At 43.1% G+C, this 22337-nt stretch overlaps 1 protein-coding gene across 2 annotated transcripts in view; it reads left to right on the top strand.

Annotated features, from left to right (window-relative positions):
- Window positions 1-22337, top strand: part of LOC117506348 (plexin-A2-like) — a 319464-nt gene that overhangs the window by 87830 nt on the left and 209297 nt on the right. The gene's annotated exons all lie outside the window — the stretch shown is intronic.

Genomic DNA, 22337 nt, shown 5'->3' with positions numbered 1-22337 from the left:
TCTTCTGGCGGCCCACACAACACATTCTTGCTGTATTTACTCCATAACTCCATAACAGTCAGACATAGATAGTCCAAACTATACCTTTTTGGAATATTTATGATCAGACAAATAATGTGTTATACTTTTCAATATGATTGGAGCGTTTTTAGATTTTTACCCCCGTGTAATTCTTCATTGACCCCTACCTGGCCGCCATATTGGATTTTCAAGTGGCCAGCACTTTTTTCTCAATCACTGATTTATGAAGAACATTCATGCCAAATTTGATGCTTGCATCACCAAGTGAACAATTCTGGCCAGAAATCATACTTGTCTGCTTCACTAAATGGAGATCAAGTGTCTTGTTCAAGGACCCAGACCGGTAGCACGACTATGATTCAAACCCAAGTCTATATTTTGGTCAGCTCGCTCCAAATCCACTGAGGTACTTGTTCTACATTTAGCCAAATTAAACAGTATCTTTTTGCTTAACATTCCTTATTCACACACTAACCAGGACTCATAGTCTGCCCCTCTGCTGCGGTGGGAACCATTGGGTCAGTGGGGCACTGTGCTGTGTAAACACTCACCAGCCAGTTCAGATTTCAAAACACGACCTCAGCGGTGCCTTGAGAACATGTTTGCTATAATTACCAAAGCTTGTGAGTGGTGAAAATTAAACTTTAGCATCCAGAGCTCTTTGATGTGTGGCAGATTTTGAACAGACAGTGTTATGCCGAATCATTTTTGGGTGACATATGGTGTGCCCAATTAAATTTCCGGCATGACACTGGTTACCCCAGACAGCTCTTTTGGATCCACCTCTGGTGCAGATGGCACAGTTTCCACAAAGCAAAAAAGATTAGTGTTAAAGTAGCTGCAGGTGGAAAAAGAGGGTTCAGTCAACAAAAGACATAATTTAGATGGATGATGCTGTTAATTGTGAGTATTTTCTACAAATTACACAGGTCTACAAACATTTTCCAACTTATACACCGGGAAACATTATGTGCACTCCACTCAGAAACAAATACTGTTGAATGACATTATACCTTTTGTTCGTGAGAACAAAGACACCAGAAGATGCAATGTAATAGAGAAGCTGTATTTATGTGTATCCTTGTTCAGAGGAAAATCAGTATCACTGCTTCCACAGATGGTAGCTGCACTGATCTTAGTACACCTGTTTAGAGCTTTCCTGGGAACAACAGGAGCAGTGGGCAGGTTTCTCCAAAATGAATCAGCGTTGCATTACAACAGGCATCAGGTGTAAAACTTGCATCAGATCCCAATGTTGATCGGTACTGGATCCTCTGTGGCAATCCTGAGCAACTTGGGGTACGTTAACCCTCTGGGGCCGACGCCTTCGTATACGATGGCTAAGACCAAGCTTTACTAAATTATAAATAACTTTTTAATGATATGAGATAGAAACTTACTTTTTTTTGCTGAAAAGTTAACTCCGGGGACTTTCAAGCCAGCCATCGGCCATCTTTGTACTCCTCATAGAAGCTGTGTGATGATGACGTGTGCAATGTGAGTTTCCAATCGGAATTGGTTCACCATCACATGGTTTTCCAAAATCCAATCACGTGAGGTAAATCGGGCAGATTTACCTCACGTGAAAAGCCAAACATCGTTTTCAGGAGTGACATATTACTAGTTGGCCCATTTGAGGCTATTGGGCTCCAAATGCGCCCTGCGCTATTATGCACAGCGATCAGTGAAAGCAGACGGAGCAGACGGAAGAGCCTCTGTTGACATCTCACGTGCTCAAACAAAGAGTGTGTAACTATCAGGATTGCTTCACTAGTTTGCATGTGAATGTTACTGGATAACTCTGTTGCTTTCTCGGCGTAAAGCACTGTTTACCATATCAATGGAGCGAGGGGAAGGGCCGCTCCTCAGAGTGTAGGAGCCAAAGTGTGAATGAAAGCTGCTTTAGGAGCAGCACAGAACACTCCAAAACACAGTAGAAGTAGAAGTTTGTGTTGTAACCTGTGTGTAATAGCAGACAGAAACTGCTTTGAGATGAAGACAAAAAAACCCAACAAAAACCCCCCCGCATAGACCATTTTGTATATATTGTTCAAAATGTGCATTTGTGTTTATTGTTTGAACCTTTTTGTTGTACAGTCTTTCACACAAGACCTCAAATTACCTTTATAAAGTGCCAAAACAGTTGTTTATTATAGTTTGCTGTGTGTTTTGAATAAATGTGTGTGGAAAATTATTTCCGCTTTAGTTTTTCCTTTCTTATTTCTGATTGTAAACCTTTAATACACTTATAAAACACAACAAAAGTATATATATTATGAAAGCACAGGTTGTCCTGAAAAAAAAGAGACATAAAACTTGATTGTGGGATGCAGGGAGAGCTGTTAACAGCAATAAAACATTTATGCCAGGTGAGTGAACTGTCCAAAAAATGCCCTCGGACCCCAGAGGGTTAAAGCAAAAAAGCAAAATAAATAAATAACAAAATAAAATTTATTTCTTTCATGGAGGAAGTGATGCAATATGTTAACCTGATTAAATGAGTTAGTGCACACAAGAAGAACAGGCTGCCAGGGTTAAAAAACAGGCTTAAAAAACAACCAACCAACTAACCAAACAAACAAACAAAAAACCTGCAGCTGTCCCAAAACTGTTTTTCAGCAACCTGTTATGGCCTGGTTTAGTCATTAGAGTCAAATTAGTTCAGTGCTGGTAAATATAATCTGAAAGATTGGAGGGGGGGTGGGAAGCCATGTTGAATGAGATAAAAAGGGACCAGCCCATTACTTCAGTAGCCATGGTGGCTTGGCAGTAATTTTCTCTTGAAATGGCTGAAAATGTTAAGCTGGAGGCAAATAGAGCCTTAGTCAAATACTCTCATGTGCAAACACTGGATTCATTATGGCTTATTGAAAGTTGACTGGGTGAGGAAATTCTACTGTGCACATCTAAATGACTTGAACTTTTCAAAGTCACGGTTTTAAAAGAGGCTGGGAAGGGAAGATTTGGTGATTGAGCCCATTAGAATGGACTTTCAGAGGCAGGCAGAGGAAGGGGAAGAAAAGGTGTGTTTGAGGCTAAATTGAAAGGAATCTTATACAGCACAGAACGAGCTGAACCTGCAGGAAAAGGTCAGCAGAGCGGATCGGCGTTAGATGTATCAGTACAGAAGAAAAGAGTATGTGAGGTGGTTTTGCAATAAGGAGAGGTGAGCATCTCTGTGGCCACAGTTTTACAGTAATTTGTGGGTCTTTCTCTGTGCACTCTGCTGTCGCACAAAAGGAAACAGGCAGGAGTCCAGAGGCTGCACCGCGGTCAGACCAAATGAAGACCATACGAGCACCATGAATTGTTCCGCTGTCCTTCTCCCACTGCTTTTGTTGCTGGGCCATGGGAACCTGACAAACAATGGGAACAGTTGGAGAATCGAGGCTGTATGGAGGAGGATAGGAAAGAGAGAGCAGGAAACCATGTCCTCAAGGAGAGAGACTGAGAGGAGACTGCGGTCATGCTACTCAAATTATGGTATGAACACTTGGAGGCTCGCCACGCAGCTGAAGGTTAGGGTGGACTGAAGCTTGGAGGGTTCTTAACGGCTGTGTCGATGCATCTCTCTTTGTGATCACTGGATGATTAGTCCCGTCTTGTACAACACATCCCCACCTCTGTGACCTCTCTCCATGAATGCTTTTCACGTTCCCCTCGTCTCATTAGTATTCACAGAACCGTGATGGATATATGGGCTAATCAATGGCCACTGTCCTCAGCTGTCATCCACAATCACGCTATATGCGCGGCCACTCAACCTTAAAGGTGTCTAGTTGTCTCTGCCTTATGACGCTACGTGCACAGTGTCACAATACTAAGTCAAGCTCGCGAGCAGCCATAATGAATCTTGTGCTACATGTCTTTTCCCAGTAGTCATCAAATAACTGATATTAAATAAACAAGGCACTATGGCCGGAGGAAGCACTCAGTGGACGTCTGACCTCAGTTGCAATAACTTACATTTAGACTAGAATCTCACTGAGCGGCAAATGTTGACAAACTTAATGAATTTCTGCTGGCCTTAAGGAAAAATTGGCACTTTTTTTGCAACTGTTTGCAAAAAACATTAATTTGCCAAGAAATTTTGAACATGTTTGAAATTTATTTGAGACAAGACATACTGTTTGCAAACCTAAACCAAACCCTGACAAAACCCAAAATCCTCCACTTTTGTCAGCATTTGCTGCTCCGTGAGATATAGGCTTTAGGGCCCTAATTTGACACCGGGGGCAAAAAACGTGATCCGCAGAAGGCGTAAGTAGATTTGGGGTGCGCCTGACTGCACTATGCTATCATTTTTTTTAATACATGTATTTTATTTGAGCAGAAAAACAAGACCCAACTCCAAGAACAAACTAAGAAAGACAAAAAACAAAACAAAAAAACACATAAATAACTAAACACACCAAAGACCGATCAACAACTCTGGAAAACAAAAAAAGAACCAGTAACTCCTGCAACCACACAAGTGGCAGGCAGGCAGGTGGCAAAGCAAAACAAAAATCCCAGAGCAAGATCATCCCAATTTCACTCAGTTACATTACAGGAACATCACAGGCTTCCAGTGGTGACAGAACTTATCCGGAGTCGGGTCGCGGGGGCAGCAGCTCAAGCAAAGCTGCCCAGACCTCCCGATCCACACACACCTCCCCCAGCTCCTCCGGGGGAACTCCAAGGCGTTCCCAAGCCAGCCGAGAGATGTAGTCCCTCCAGCGTGTCCTGGGTCTTCCCCGGGGCCTCCTCCCAGTGGGACGTGCCCGGAACACCTTTCCAGCGAGGCGTCCAGGGGGCATCCGGAAAAGATGCCCGAGCCACCTCAACTGACTCCTTTCGACGTGGAGGAGCAGCGGCTCGACTCCGAGCTCCTCCCGAGTGACCGAGCTCCTCACCCTATCTCTAAGGGAGCGCCCAGCCACCCTGCGGACGAAACTCATCTCGGCCGCTTGTACTCGTGATCTCGTTCTTTCGGTCATGAGCCAAATCTTATGACCATAGGTGAGGATCGGAACGTAGATCAATTGGTAAATCGAGAGCTTTGCCCCCCTACTCAGCTCTCTCTTCACCACGACGGTCCGATACAGCGACTGCATCACTGCAGATGCTGCACCGATCCGTCTACCGATCTCACGCTCCATCCGTCCCTTACTCGTGAACAAGACCCCGAGATACTTAAACTCCTCCACTTGAGGCAAGGACACTCCACCAACCTGAAGAGGGCAAAGAACCATGGCCTCGGATTTGGAGGTGCTGATTTTCATCCCGGATGCTTCACACTCGGCTGCAAACCACCCCAGTGCACGCTGAAGGTCCTGATTTGACGAAGCCAACAGAACCACATCGTCCACAAGCAGCAGAGACAAGATTCTGTGGTTCCCAAACCAGACCCCCTCTACACCCTGGCTGCGCCTAGAAATTCTGTCCATAAAAATAATGAACAGAACCGGTGACAAAGGGCAGCCCTGGCGGAGGCCAACGTGCACTGGAAACAGGTTTGACTTACTACCGGCAATGCAAACCAAGCTCCTGCTGCGGTCGTACAGGGACCGGATAGCCCTTAGCAAAGGACCCCGGACCCCGTACTCCCGGAGCACTCCCCACAGGGTGCCCCGAGGGACACGGTCGAACGCCTTCTCCAGATCCACAAAACACATGTGGACTGGTTGGGCAAACTCCCACGAACCCTCAAGCACCCGATGGAGCATGTAGAGCTGGTCCAGTGTGCCGCGACCAGGACGAAAACCACACTGCTCCTCCTGAATCCAAGGTTCGCTCATCGGTCGAATTCTCCTCTCCAGTACTCTGGAATAGACCTTACCGGGGAGGCTGAGGAGTGTGATCCCCCTATAGTTGGAACACACCCTCCCCCTTCTTAAACAGAAGGACCACCACCCCTGTCTGCCAATCCAGAGGCACTGTCCCCGATCGCCACGCGATGCTGCAGAGGCGTGCCAGCCAAGACAGCCCCACAACATCCAGAGACTTAAGGTACTCAGGACGGACTTCATCCACCCCAGGAGCCTTGCCACTGAGGAGCTTTCACACCACCTCGCTGACTTCGGCCTGGGTAATGGATGAGTCCGCCTCAGAGTCCCCAGTCTCTGCTTCCTCTTCGGAAGACGTGACGATGGGATTGAGGAGATCCTCGAAGTACTCCTTCCACCGCCCGACAACATCCCCAGTCAGGGTCAACAGCTCCCCACCCGCACCGTAAACAGTGCTGGTGGAGAGCTGCTTCCGCCTCCTGAGGCGTCGGACGGTTTGCCAGAATCTCTTCGAGGCCGATCGATAGTTCTCCTCCATAGCCTCCCGAACTCCTCCCAGACCCGAGTTTTTACCTCTGCGACCGCACGGGCTGCGGCACGCTTGGCCTGCCGGTACCTGTCAGCTGCCTCTAGGGTCCCACCTACCAACAAAGATAAGTAGGACTCCTTCTTCAGCATTTTTCAAAACAGTTACTCATTTTCATTCTGATTTGGCATCTTGAAATGCTTAATCATTTCCTGAAGTGATTCTTGCATTTTTTTAAGCAAATCCAAACAAGTTGTCTTCTTAAGCTGTTAGTTAAATTGTTTCAAAGTATTAAAAAGCCTGTGTAGAATATTTGAGGAGGGGTTCAAGGATAAAATCCACCCCCTTAGCTTTGCATAAGGACACAAAATATCAGAATCGGCATCATTCTTTGACATTTCCTAGACAGTGAGTTCTTCTGGCTATTCCCTTTCTACTTGAGGTCGCCACAACGGATCCAGACCGGATCTGCATGTTGTTTTAAGTTTTGTCCGAATGCCTTTCCTTACGCAACTCCACATTACATTGACGATGGGCTGGAGTGGACTTGAACCCCAAACTTTTTGTTTAGGAAGGAAGTACACTAACCACATGGCCACCATGCTGCCCTTGACAGTTAATGTTCTCCGGTTTTTACAATTTTAAAATGTTAATGATTTTAATGATCTATGGACAGTTAAGTTTTGCTCCCAGCAGAACAGGTTATACAGCAACTGCAGTAAAGAGTCATGGGACTGAATCCTGGTTACTAATGTGTCATGTCACTGGGATGCAGTGGAACAACTGCCAACCGGTTTTTATCAAGATTGCTCATTTGGTTTTTGAGTTATTGATGAAAAAGGAAAAGACAATGAAACAGTAATTAACTCCTGGACCTACAATAAGATCCAGATAAAACAAAATGGGTTCTCTTGCCAATACTCATAACAAGCAATATTTCCACAAAGATTAAAAACAACAACAACTTCATTAGTTTTTTGCATAACAAAAGGTTCAGAAAGTTGCTCCAAGTAATTAGCAACCAAATTTAAATTCTGCAGGAGAAAGGAGTGACATTTTCTTAAGGACATCTTTTGTAAAGTTTGACATCTTTGTGAGGGTTTGTTTGAAAGTAAAACCTTAAAAAATAAAAATAAAAAATAAAAATAAAAAAACAAAAAGGGGTTCTGTGAAACCTGGAATCGAATAAATCCTAAAAGATTTGTTGACACCGCTGTAATGAAATGACAAGGATAAAAATCCAAAGCTGAAAATGACAATAAGAATGAACAAACAACTACAACAGGCAAAAATGATCAGATACAGTAGTGTTCCAAATAATAGTAGTGCTATGTGACTAAAAAGATTAATCCAAGTTTTGAGTATATTTCTTATTGTTACATGGGAAACAAGGTACGAGTAGATTCAGTAGATTCTCACAAATCCAACAAGACCAAGCATTCTACTGGTCTCAAGACCAGGCCTCTACTGGTGGTTGGCTCTCACTGCGGTATTGTATCACTTCCTGTTCCGGAGCACAGCGGTGTTTTTCTGTATCTGTTAGCTGTTTAATCTGCGCAGTTAGATTGATCTAGTTATCTAGATTACGATTTGTTTCCCAGTGTAATCTTTACGTGCCTTAACTAAAGCACTCCTTCTGCTGAATCACCTCTAAATTATTTACACATTATTCACTTTGCGTGTTTTTAGGAATCCACTAGCTTAGCGTAGCTACTAGCTCTTAACCGATTTAGCATGGCGGCTTCTCCTGTCTCTCCCGCACTTTTCTGCTCTGGGTGTGAAATGTTTAGTTATTCCTCGGCCTCCTTTAGCAGTAACAGTACTTGTAATAAGTGTAGCTTATTCGTAGCTTTGGAGGCCAGGCTTGGCGAATTGGAGACTCGGCTCCGCACCGTGGAAAATTCTACAGCTAGCCAGGCCCCTGTAGTCGGTGCGGACCAAGGTAGCTTAGCCACCGTTAGTTACCCCCTGGCAGATCCCGAGCAGCCGGGAAAGCAGGCCGACTGGGTGACTGTGAGGAGGAAGCGTAGCCCTAAACAGAAGCCCCGTGTACACCGCCAACCCGTTCACATCTCTAACCGTTTTTCCCCACTCGACGACATACCCGCCGAGGATCAAACTCTGGTTATTGGCGACTCTGTTTTGCGAAATGTGAAGTTAGCGACACCAGCAACCATAGTCAATTGTCTTCCGGGAGCCAGAGCAGGCGACATTGAAGGAAATTTGAAACTGCTGGCTAAGGCTAAGCGTAAATTTGGTAAGATTGTAATTCACGTCGGCAGTAATGACACCCGGTTGCGCCAATCGGAGGTCACTAAAATTAACATTAAATCGGTGTGTAACTTTGCAAAAACAATGTCGGACTCTGTAGTTTTCTCTGGGCCCCTCCCCAATCAGACCGGGAGTGACATGTTTAGCCGCATGTTCTCCTTGAATTGCTGGCTGTCTGAGTGGTGTCCAAAAAATGAGGTGGGCTTCATAGATAATTGGCAAAGCTTCTGGGGAAAACCTGGTCTTGTTAGGAGAGACGGCATCCATCCCACTTTGGATGGAGCAGCTCTCATTTCTAGAAATCTGGCCAATTTTCTTAAATCCTCCAAACCGTGACTATCCAGGGTTGGGACCAGGAAGCAGAGTTGTAGTCTTACACACCTCTCTGCAGCTTCTCTCCCCCTGCCATCCCCTCATTACCCCATCTCCGTAGAGACGGTGCCTGCTCCCAGACTACCAATAACCAGCAAAAATCTATTTAAGCATAAAAATTCAAAAAGAAAAAATAATATAGCACCTTCAACTGCACCACAGACTAAAACAGTTAAATGTGGTCTATTAAACATTAGGTCTCTCTCTTCTAAGTCCCTGTTGGTAAATGATATAATAATTGATCAACATATTGATTTATTCTGCCTTACAGAAACCTGGTTACAGCAGGATGAATATGTTAGTTTAAATGAGTCAACACTCCCGAGTCACACTAACTGTCAGAATGCTCGTAGCACGGGCCGGGGCGGAGGATTAGCAGCAATCTTCCATTCCAGCTTATTAATTAATCAAAAACCCAGACAGAGCTTTAATTCATTTGAAAGCTTGACTGTTAGTCTTGTCCATCCAAATTGGAAGTCCCAAAAACCAGTTTTATTTGTTATTATCTATCGTCCACCTGGTCGTTACTGTGAGTTTCTTTGTGAATTTTCAGACCTTTTGTCTGACTTAGTGCTTAGCTCAGATAAGATAATTATAGTGGGCGATTTTAACATCCACACAGATGCTGAGAATGACAGCCTCAACACTGCATTTAATCTATTATTAGACTCTATTGGCTTTGCTCAAAAAGTAAATGAGTCCACCCACCACTTTAATCATATCTTAGATCTTGTTCTGACTTATGGTATGGAAATAGAAGACTCAACAGTATTCCCTGAAAACTCCCTTCTGTCTGATCATTTCTTAATAACATTTACATTTACTCTGATGGACTACCCAGCAGTGGGGAATAAGTTTCATTACACTAGAAGTCTTTCAGAAAGCGCTGTAACTAGGTTTAAGGATATGATTCCTTCTTTATGTTCTCTAATGCCATATACCAACACAGTGCAGAGTAGCTACCTAAACTCTGTAAGTGAGATAGAGTATCTCGTTAATAGTTTTACATCCTCATTGAAGACAACTTTGGATGCTGTAGCTCCTCTAAAAAAGAGAGCTTTAAATCAGAAGTGCCTGACTCCGTGGTATAACTCACAAACTCATAGCTTAAAGCAGATAACCCGTAAGTTGGAGAGGAAATGGCGTCTCACTAATTTAGAAGATCTTCACTTAGCCTGGAAAAAGAGTCTGTTGCTCTATAAAAAAGCCCTCCGTAAAGCTAGGACATCTTTCTACTCATCACTAATTGAAGAAAATAAGAACAACCCCAGGTTTCTTTTCAGCACTGTAGCCAGGCTGACAAAGAGTCAGAGCTCTATTGAGCTGAGTATTCCATTAACTTTAACTAGTAATGACTTCATGACTTTCTTTGCTAACAAAATTTTAACTATTACAGAAAAAATTACTCATAACCATCCCAAAGTCGTATCGTTATCTTTGGCTGCTTTCAGTGATGCCGGTATTTGGTTAGACTCTTTCTCTCCGATTGTTCTGTCTGAGTTATTTTCATTAGTTACTTCATCCAAACCATCAACATGTTTATTAGAACCCATTCCTACCAGGCTGCTCAAGGAAGCCCTACCATTATTTAATGCTTCGATCTTAAATATGATCAATCTATCTTTGTTAGTTGGCTATGTACCACAGGCTTTTAAGGTGGCAGTAATTAAACCATTACTTAAAAAGCCATCACTTGACCCAGCTATCTTAGCTAATTATAGGCCAATCTCCAACCTTCCTTTTCTCTCAAAAATTCTTGAAAGGGTAGTTGTAAAACAGCTAACTGATCATCTGCAGAGGAATGGTCTATTTGAAGAGTTTCAGTCAGGTTTTAGAATTCATCATAGTACAGAAACAGCATTAGTGAAGGTTACAAATGATCTTCTTATGGCCTCGGACAGTGGACTCATCTCTGTGCTTGTTCTGTTAGACCTCAGTGCTGCTTTTGATGCTGTTGACCATAAAATTTTATTACAGAGATTAGAGCATGCCATAGGTATTAAAGGCACTGCGCTGCGGTGGTTTGAATCATATTTGTCTAATAGATTACAATTTGTTCATGTAAATGGGGAATCTTCTTCACAGACTAAAGTTAATTATGGAGTTCCACAAGGTTCTGTGCTAGGACCAATTTTATTCACTTTATACATGCTTCCCTTAGGCAGTATTATTAGACGGTATTGCTTAAATTTTCATTGTTACGCAGATGATACCCAGCTTTATCTATCCATGAAGCCAGAGGACACACACCAGTTAGCTAAACTGCAGGATTGTCTTACAGACATAAAGACATGGATGACCTCTAATTTCCTGCTTTTAAACTCAGATAAAACTGAAGTTATTGTACTTGGCCCCACAAATCTTAGAAACATGGTGTCTAACCAGATCCTTACTCTGGATGGCATTACCTTGACCTCTAGTAATACTGTGAGAAATCTTGGAGTCATTTTTGATCAGGATATGTCATTCAAAGCGCATATTAAACAAATATGTAGGACTGCTTTTTTGCATTTACGCAATATCTCTAAAATCAGAAAGGTCTTGTCTCAGAGTGATGCTGAAAAACTAATTCATGCATTTATTTCCTCTAGGCTGGACTATTGTAATTCATTATTATCAGGTTGTCTTAAAAGTTCCCTAAAAAGCCTTCAGTTAATTCAAAATGCTGCAGCTAGAGTACTGATGGGGACTAGAAGGAGAGAGCATATCTCACCCATATTGGCCTCTCTTCATTGGCTTCCTGTTAATTCTAGAATAGAATTTAAAATTCTTCTTCTTACTTATAAGGTTTTGAATAATCAGGTCCCATCTTATCTTAGGGACCTCGTAGTACCATATCACCCCCAATAGAACGCTTCGCTCTCAGAGTGCAGGCTTACTTGTAGTTCCTAGGGTTTGTAAGAGTAGAATGGGAGGCAGAGCCTTCAGCTTTCAAGCTCCTCTCCTGTGGAACCAGCTCCCAATTCAGATCAGGGAGACAGACACCCTCTCTACTTTTAAGATTAGGCTTAAAACTTTCCTTTTTGCTAAAGCTTATAGTTAGGGCTGGATCAGGTGACCCTGAACCATCCCTTAGTTATGCTGCTATAGACGTAGACTGCTGGGGGGTTCCCATGATGCACTGTTTCTTTCTCTTTTTGCTCTGTATGCACCACTCTGCATTTAATCATTAGTGATCGATCTCTGCTCCCCTCCACAGCATGTCTTTTTCCTGGTTCTCTCCCTCAGCCCCAACCAGTCCCAGCAGAAGACTGCCCCTCCCTGAGCCTGGTTCTGCTGGAGGTTTCTTCCTGTTAAAAGGGAGTTTTTCCTTCCCACTGTAGCCAAGTGCTTGCTCACAGGGGGTCGTTTTGACCGTTGGGGTTTTACATAATTATTGTATGGCCTTGCCTTACAATATAAAGCGCCTTGGGGCAACTGTTTGTTGTGATTTGGCGCTATATAAAAAAATTGATTGATTGATTGATTCATGATATGCACACTCTTAAGGCTATGAAATTGGGCTATTAGTAAAAAAAAAGTAGAAAAGGGGGTGTTCACAAAAATAGTAGTGTGGCATTCGTTCAGTGAGTTTGTCAATTTAGTGGAACAAACAGGTGTGAATCAGGTGTCCCCTATTTAAGGATGAAGCCAGCACCTGTTGAACATGCTTTTCTCTTTGAAAGCCTGAGGAAAATGGGACGTTCAAGACATTGTTCAGAAGAACAGTGTAGTTTGATTAAAAAGTTAGTTGGAGAGGGGAAAACTTATAAGCAGGTGCAAAAAGTTATAGGCTGTTCATCTACAATGATGTCCAGTGCTTTAAAATGGACAAAAAAAAAAAAAAACAGACGCGTGGAAGAAAACGGAAAACAGCCATCAAAATGGATAGAAGAATAACCAGAATGGCAAAGGCTCACCCATTGATCATCTCCAGGATGATCAAAGACAGTCTGGAGTTACCTGTAAGTGCTGTTGTGACAGTTAGAAGACGCCTGTGTGAAGCTAATTTATTTGCAAGAATCCCCCGCAATGTCCCTCTTTTAAATAAAAGATGTGCAGAAGAGTTTACAATTTGCCAAAGAACACATCAACTGGCCTAAAGAGAAATGGAGGAATATTTTGTGGACTGATGAGAGTAAAATTGTTCTTTTTGGGTCCAAGGGCCACAGACAGTTTGTGAGACGACCCCCAAACTCTGAATTCAAGCCACAGTTCACAGTGAAGACAGTGAAGCATGGTGGGCATGTTTCTCCTACTATGGTGTTGGGTCTATATACCGCATAGAAGGTATCATGGATCAGTTTGGATATGTCAAATCACTTCCAGAAGTCATGCTGCCTTATGCTGAAGAGGACATGCCCTTGACATGGGTGTTTCAACAAGACAATGACCCCAAACACACTAGTAAATGAGCAAAAGCAACAAAATTAATGCCTCGCAGATGTGAGGAAATCATGAAAAACTGTGGTTATACAACTAAATACTAGTTTAGTGATTCACAGGATTGCTAAAAAAGCAGTCTGAACATAATAGTTTTGAGTTTGTAATGTCAACAGCAGATGCTACTATTATTGTGAACACCCCCTTTTCTACTTTTTTTTACTATTAGCCCAATTTCATAGCCTTAAGAGTGTGCACATCATGAATGCTTGGTCTTGTTGGATTTGTGAGAATCTACTGAATCTACTGGTACCTTGTTTCCCATGTAACAATAAGAAATATACTCAAAACCTGGATTAATCTTTTTAGTCACATAGCACTACTATTATTCTGAACACTACTGTACATATGATTCAGGAACAACTTTTTTTGTTTAAATTGTGGAATAATTCGATTTACGATACGATACGATACACTTTATTGTCCCTTCCGGGAAATTTGTCTTAGACTCCAAGAGCTGCACAAGTAAAAAGTCAAACTGCCATGACGTAATTACATAACTCATACAATTTACATAACTTAATACACACATCAATCATACATATTGCACATTCCTAATACACATATCCAAATTACACATGCCCGTATTACACAGCGGTCTCCCATAATAATTCATGCATATTGCACATATCCCTAAAACCACATACCCCTATTGCACAGCCATCTCCCACATATGGTTAAGGAAAACACTAACAGTGAATAAATAACACTAAAATAACAATGCCACCATGTCATTAACGCACAATCCTACTACCTATCTCAGGAACCATATTTAAGACTGTAATTGATGTGGGCACAAATTACTTTTTAAAACGATTCAATTTGCACTGAGGGACTCTGTATCGCCTACCAGACGGTAGGAGTTCATACTCAGGATAGAGGATGTGGGAAGGATCTGACAAAGCTTGCTGCGCTCCTTTGAGAACAGACTGTTCATACATGGACTGCAGGGAAGAGTTTCCCGTCCTCCCTACCACTTTCATAGCAGTCTTCACCAGACAAGCAAGCCTAGATTTTAACTGGACAGAGAGATTACCGTACCAAGATGACATTTATGTATTTTTTGTCTATATATAAATGTGATTTTTGATTGATAATTATGATCAGATGGACCAGGTTGGAGCTGGTATAAACATGTATTTCCATTCTGTGCCCATTCTGCTGCACTTTCCTGCCAATCTGTAATTACTTTGCTTTTGTGGTTTCGTGCAGCAGAACAATTCAGTGATCACTAGCACATAGACAGGCATAGACTGAAGCAATTAAAGAGCAGCTCATTTTAGAACAAATGTACAGACGTCCTCCAGTCTGGACGAACAGACGGATCTTGTCCGAGTAGCAGATTGGAAATTATGGCTCGCACCGAGTGCTCCTCGCCCCCTGGGTCATCACCCATATGTTTAGGTTAGCTGGGTGAATTTGGAGGGTACAGACCAGCTGGACACATATGGGCGCTTTTTTTTGAGTGCATGGAAAAGTAGGGGATCAAGATTATTTACAAGTAAACTTCCTGTCAGCGTGAATAAAACGATCGATTCCACATGCAAACGCTCATGGGAGAGGCACTGAATAATGCTCACGCACAGTCTGGCAGCTTTACAGCTGAGCTAGCCCAGTTCAAGCCGAGGGACAACTTAGATGTCTGGGTTTTTGTTTTCTTTGGCTCTCAGAGGATAAGATGGCAGCAGAATGGTTAAGATGCAAAGCGAACCACAAGAGGAGGAGGCTGTTTTCTTTAGGAGCACACGGGTTCATGTTACATATCTGTGTTTGTGTAGTGATCTCTGCATCCACTGGACATTCTGCAGGAAACATCAGCATCAAGGATAGAACCGCTGTTTGCTTAAGTATTACTTGTGGTTTCAACATTTACCTCATCAGCTATTACACACTGGGAACACACACAAGAAAATGAGACGCTGAGGTCTTATGAACATGTGATACTGGTTATGTTCAGTTACAAGACCACACAGGTAGAATCTGGTTAGAGGATCATGGAGGTTTTGAAATTAACATCATCCTTAAGTGAAGCTTTTGTTATTATTATGTCGAACTAGAAAATAATAATAAAAATAATCAGCTTTTTACCTTCATCTATCTGTTCCTAAAACGACTTGAACTAAAATGATACCACCCTGCCACACTTGTTTCTTGCATGTTCTACATAGGTGGAAGTAAATATTTTGCTATGAAACATCTGAATTAAGGGTGGCACGGTGGATTAGTGGTTAGCACTGTTGCCTCACAGCGAGAAGGTCATGGGTTCAATTCCCATGGCCTTTCTGTGTGGAGTCTGCATGTTCTCCCGTGTTTGCGTGGGTTTCCTCCCACATCCAAAGGCATGCGGGTTAGGTGGATTGGAATCTTTAAATTGTCCTTAGGTGTGTGTGTGGGTGTGTCTGTGTTTGTTTGTCTTTTTGTGGCCCTGCGACAGACTGACGTCCTGTCCTGGGTGTACCCCGCCTCACGCCCTTTGACTGCTTAGATAGGCTCCAGCCACCCTGCGACCCTTAATTGGACTCAGTGGTAGAAGATGGATGGATGGATGGACATCTGAATTAAACTGGTGTAAGGCCAGTCTGATATGTTATACATAGCAAGAATGTGGAGGAACCATGTCTGATACGGCAAATATTGCCATAATCCGACGCAGTTGTAGAAAAAGAGGCGTGACCAACCCTATCGGAAGGCATCTGAAGTACCTCGTCCACACCTGCACGATGGCATCCAAAGCGCATGTCGACAACAGGTAGATGATACAGACTGCTGTCAGATGGCCATAAAAGGCGTTGCAGACTGTCCGATGTCCAAACGTCTGGATAGTTAACATGGGACCGGAGCGCTGTGTTCCTCGCGCGCACGTGTGGCCCTCACACATGGGTGGGGCTGCAATTATCACTGTGTGTGTGCGTGTGTGTATGCATAACGTTGCATAGGCCACTAAGTGCACATGCCAATTCATAATTCCGATGCCATTCTGCGTGATTCCGGCTATGTGTGAGGGAGTTTAAGAACCCCCCCAACCCACAAAAAACCCAAACAAACAAAAGTCTAGTTATCTCCCCTTGAAAACATCAGGCCAGAATTATTTTCCTTCAAACATATCTTAGCATGGTGTGGTATCAATGTGTGAACTTTGCAATCCAACAAATGGTTTATGAGGAATGCATGGACAGACAGATGGACAGGGTGATTCCAATATGACTTCAGATTTGCAGGGAGTATTAAATTATGAATCACTGTTCAGTGTAGAGGAACCACTTTAACACTGTTCAACATCCAGGGGTTAGATTAGATTAGACAGAACTTTACTGATCCCTTGGGAAGACTCCCACAGGGAAACTGAGGTTCCAGCAGTATTGTATAACAACAGCACAGGGTAAGAAGTACACAGTGTCAAAAATTAAAGTAAAAAAAAAAAAACAGTTTGCAAATGTAAATATCTCATCTTCAACCGCTTATCCAGGATCAGGTCACGGGGGAAACAGCTCTAGCAGGGGACCCCAGACTTCCCTTTCTCATGCCACATTGACCACCTCTGACTGGGGGATCCCGAGTTGTTCCCAGTCCAGTGTGGAGATATAATCTCTCCACCTTCGCTGGGGTCTCCTCCCAGATGGACGTGCCTGGAACACCTCCCTAGGGAGGCGCATAGAGGGCATCCTTACCAGATGCCCAAACCACCCTGCTGGCTCATTTCATTGCGAAGGAGCAGAGACTCTACTCCGAGTTCCCCACAGATGACCAAGCTTCTCATCCTATCTCTAAACGAGACACCAGCCACCCTCCTAAGGAAGCCCATTTCGGCCGCTTGTACCCACGATCTAGTTCTTTCGGTCATGACCTAACCCTCGTGACCATAGATGAGAGTAGGAACGAAGATTGACCAGTAGATCGAGAGTTTCACCTTTTGGCTCAGCTCCCTTTTCATCACAACAGTACAGAAGAGTGAATGCAATACTTCCCCCTGCTGCGCTGATTTTCTGGCCAATTTCACGCTCCACTGTCTCTTCACTCATGAAAATTCAGTAAGGTATATCTCATATATTATATTCCAATTCTAAGGTGAATCTATGCTAGTATACTAAGGTATATCTAAATAGGAAGAGTAAAATAGAAGAGTAGAAAAGAGTAGAGTAGAGCCACTTAGGTGCCTGGTCTTGAGAACCTGGGATGGTAGGTTTACAAGACCCAGAGGTACAGTACTTGAACTCCTTCACTTGGTGCAAAACCTTATTCCCTACCTGTAGTAGGCAATCCATCGTTTTTTGTGGTAAGAACTATGGCCTCAGATTTAGAGGTGCTGATCCTCATCCCAGATGCTTCACACTGTGCTGCAAACCTATCCACTGAGTGTTTGATGTCACAGACCGATGAAGATAACAGGACCACATCATCTGCAAAAGCAGTAATGAGACCCTTAGCCCACCAAACTGGAAACCCTCCTCCCCCCGAGTACACCTCGATATCCTGTCCATGAAAATCACACACAGGATTGGTGATGAGGTGCAGCCCTGGCGGAGGCCAACCCCCACTGGAAATGAGTCCGACTTACTGCTGAGAACCCAAACACAGCTCTCGCTTTGTGAGTACAGAGATTGGATGGGCCTGAGAAGGGACCCCCTCACTCCAGACATACTGATCAATACTGGTTTACTGGCTACTACTGTTCCTCTCCTATCTGTCCTCTGTCTTCCTGTTACTCTTCCTCCCCCTGAGTGAGGAGTTGTACAGTCTGATGGCCTGAAGGACAGAGGAGTTTTTCAGTCTGTTGGTCCTGCACTTGGGAAGGAGCAGTCTGTGGTTGAAGAGGCTCCTCTGGCTGCTGATGACGGTATGCAGAGGGTGACTGGCATTGTCCATAATGTCCAGCAGTTTGTCTAGTGTTCTCTTCTCTGCCACAGTCACCAGAGAGTCCAGCTTCATGCTAACCATGGAGCCAGCCCACCTGATCAGTTTGTCCAGCCTGGATGTGCCCTTCTTGGTTGTGTTGCCCCAGTAGCACACTGCGGTGTAAAAGAGGACGCTGGCTACTACAGACTGGTAGAACATCCACAGGAGTTTCCTAAAGATGTTAAATGACTACAACCTCCTCAGGCAACCTCCTTAAAAACTCCAACATAACTAGTGGGGCTAGTTGACTTTGTGGTTGCCTGATTGAAAATAATCATAACAGAAAATGCATTAACTGAAACATTTAGTATGAAGCTAACTAAAGTTAATTTTCCTTTGTTTAATCGTTTTTCTGACACAGAACAGGGTGCAGCTGTGCACAGAATATGAGGTGTTTGGTATTTACATGCAATGGTCAGCGTTTATTTAGCAGAGGAAGAAGGAACATGTAACTTCCATTGATGGAAAAGTTCAGCAAGATGAATTGCTGTCAAGCTTCGACACCATACCACGAATACCACATTCAGTTTCCCAATGAAGTGATTGGTGGTAGAGAGGAGGATTTTCATTCAACAAAACATCAAAATTAGGCTTGCATCTCAGATGTACCTTCTGGCAAATTATAGCTGAACTTTCAGGTCTTCTTTTTGCAACCCGAATTCCAGTGAAGTTGGGACGTTATGTAAAATGTAAATAAAAACAGAATACAATGATTTGTAAATCCTCTTCAACATATATTCAATTGAATACACCACAAAGACAAGATATGTAATGTTCAAACTGGTAAACTTTATTGTTTTTGTGTAAATATTTGCTCAGTTTGAAATGGATGCCTGCAACACGTTTCAAAAAAGCTGGGACAGTGGTATGTTTACCACTGTGTTACATAACCTTTCCTTCTAACAACACTCAATAAGCGTTTGGGAATTGAGGACACTAATTGTTGAAGCTTTGTAGGTGGAATTCTTTCCCATTCTTGCTTGATGTACGACTTTAGTTGTTCAACAGTTTGGGGTCTCCATTGTCATATTTTGAGCTTCATAATGCGCCACCCATTTTCAGTGGGTGACAGGTCTGGACTGCAGGCAGGCCAGTCTAGTACCTTCCCTCAGTGAGAGCACTGAAGATGGGTTGTGGCTGGATCTTCCAGCATGACAGTGACCCCAAACACACAACCAGGGCAACTAAGGAGGGGCTCTGTAAGAAGCATTTCAAGGTCCTGGAGTGGCTGAGCCAGTCTGCAGACCTGAATTCAATAGAAAATCTTTGGAGGGAGCTGAAACTCTAAACCTGAAAGATCTTGAGAAGATCTTTATACCTAGAGGATTGGACCAAAATCCCTGCTGCAGTGTGTGAAAACTTGGTCAAGAGCTACAGGAAACATACGAGGTCTGTCCATAAAGTATCATACCTTTTTATTAATTTTTTTTAACTATATGGATTTGATTCATATGTTTTCACGTCAGACAAGCTTGAACCCTTGTGCGCATGCGTGAGTTTTTCCACGCCTGTCGGTGACGTCATTCGCCTGTGAGCACACCTTGTGGAAGGAGTGGTCCCGCCCCTTTGTCGGATTTTCATTGTCTGGAAATGGCGGAATGATTTGGGGGTTTTTTCCATCAGAATTTTTTCAGAAGCTGTTAGAGACTGGCACCTGGAAACTATTCGAAAAATGTATCTGGCTTTCGGTGAAAATTTTATGGGCTTCACAGAGAATAAGGTCTGTTAGTACAGCTTTAAGGACCCCTTTAAGGACGCTCAGCGCACCGCGCTCCGAGCTGTGACGACACGGCACAAGCCACCGGACCATTTCTGAGTTGATGGCTCTGTGGATACGAGACCGTCGTGTACTCTTTCTCTGGTTATCACAAGAGCTGGACATCAGCCATTTTCCAGCAGATTTCACTTTTAACAAGAGATTTTGTCATGGAATTTGGAATTTTGTCATTTGGACATGTCCAGCTCTCCACAATTTCACTGATACTTACCGGACTGGTAAGCATTGAAAGCCGAGATAGACATGTCCAAACTTGTCCTCTGACACGCCGAAACGGAGGTGTTCCTTTGTCTCGTTTCCAAAGTAAATCGGTTGTGACGTGCAAAGCCTCCGCGCGGCTTTCCATGACAAAATCTCTTGTTAAAAGTGAAATCTGCCGGAAAATGGCTGATGTCCAGCTCTTGTGATAACCAGAGAAAGAGCACACGACGGTCTTGTATCCACAGAGCCATCAGATCAGAAATGGTCTGGTGGCTTGTGCCGTGTCGTCACAGCTCAGAGCACGGCGCGCTGAGCATCCTTAAAGGGGTCCATAAAGCTGTACTAACAGACCTTATTCTCTGTGAAGCCCGTAAAATTTTCATTGAAAGCCAGATAAATTTTTCAAATAGTTTCCAGGTGCCAGTCTCTAACAGCTTCTGAAAAAATTCTGATGGAAAAAAACCCCAAATCATTCCGCCATTTCCAGACAATGAAAATCCGACGACGGGGCGGGACCACTCCTTCCCAAGGCGTGCTCACAGGCGAATGACGTCACCGACAGGGTTGGAAAAACTCACGCAAGCGCACAAGGGTTCAAGCTTGTCTGACGTGAAAACATATGAATCAAATCCATATAGTTTTTAAAAAAAAATAAAAAAGGTACGATACTTTATGGACAGACCTCGTATGACCTCTGTAATGGCAAACAAATGTTTCTGTACCAATTGTTAAGGGGTGTTTTTCTAGGGGATCAAATACTTATTTCATGCTTAAAATGCAAATTAATTATTTAAAAATCATACAATGTGATTTTTTTGGATTTTTTTTTTAGATTCTGTCTCTCACAGCTGAAGTGTACCTGCGATAAAAAATACAGACCTCTACTTTATTTATTTATTTATTTATTTATTTATTCAATGTTTTACCAGGTAAGTCAATTGACAACACTTTCTCATTTACAATGACGACCTGGACAAGAGGCAACACAACAGCAGGAGAGAATAACAGATTCACAATCTCCACATACAACAGTGAAAAACATACAGTAAAACAACTGCAGAAACAACAACAATAAAACAGAAAATGTTAAGAATTAAGATATACAATATTAAAAACATGTGCAATGGTCCTGTAAAATGTTAGAAATTGAGTTTTTAAAAATAGATAGAGGTAAAAACAAACTAAGCTTTAGAGACTGTTGTAAGTTATTCCAGTCACTTGCTGCAGAAAACTGGAAAGAGGAGCGACCAACTGTGCGAACTTTTGGGACCACCGGACTAATGTAAGTGCTGGAGCGGAGAGCGCGACTAGAAGTGTGGATGTTTAATAAAGAGCTCAAATAGGACGGAGCCAAGCCAGTCAGACATTTGTAAATACACAATAGCCAATGGATTTGTCTACGTGTGTGGAGAGAGGGCCACTTCACCCTTCAGTACAAGTCACAGTGGTGCGTGGTGAAAGGTGCACCTGTAACAAAGCGTATGGCAGCATGATATACAACATCAAGTTTGTGGAGCAGAGTCTTTGATGCCATTCTGTAAACTAAGTCTCCATAATCAAGGATGGGGAGAACTGTAGTTTTTACCAAAAGCTCTCTTATTGGGCGAGTGAAAGTGTTTTTGTGGCGGTATAAAAAGCCAATTCTCGCCTTTGCTTTGGTGAGCAGATTAATGATGTGGGTTTCAAAAACTAGAGAGTTATCAAGCCATACACCTAGATACTTATAGTGCGAGACAGTCTGAATTTCTGATCCGTCCAGGGATACAATTTTACCTGGACTCTCAGGGAGCGGGAGGTTTCTGTTAAAGAACATACATTTGCTTTTTCTTGTATTTAACGTAAGTCGAAGCTCAGAAAAGGCATGTTGAAGTGAAATGAAGCTGTCTTGGAGCAAAGACAGACTAGTGTTGAAACAGGGACTATGCGCATACAGGTTAGTGTCATCTGCATACAAATGCATTTGACACTGACCTGCAGCATATGTGATATTATTTATGTAAATATTGAACAGGGTGGGGCCTAGGATGGATCCTTGAGGCAGACCTTTGTTTAAGAGGTAGGGGTTCTGAGAGGAGCCCTTCAACTC

The sequence above is a fragment of the Thalassophryne amazonica genome, chromosome 3 (assembly GCF_902500255.1).
Source record: "Thalassophryne amazonica chromosome 3, fThaAma1.1, whole genome shotgun sequence".
NCBI lineage: Eukaryota > Metazoa > Chordata > Actinopteri > Batrachoidiformes > Batrachoididae > Thalassophryne > Thalassophryne amazonica.
The sequence above is the reverse complement of the archived record's forward strand: the minus strand, read 5'-3'. Positions and strand labels throughout refer to the sequence as shown.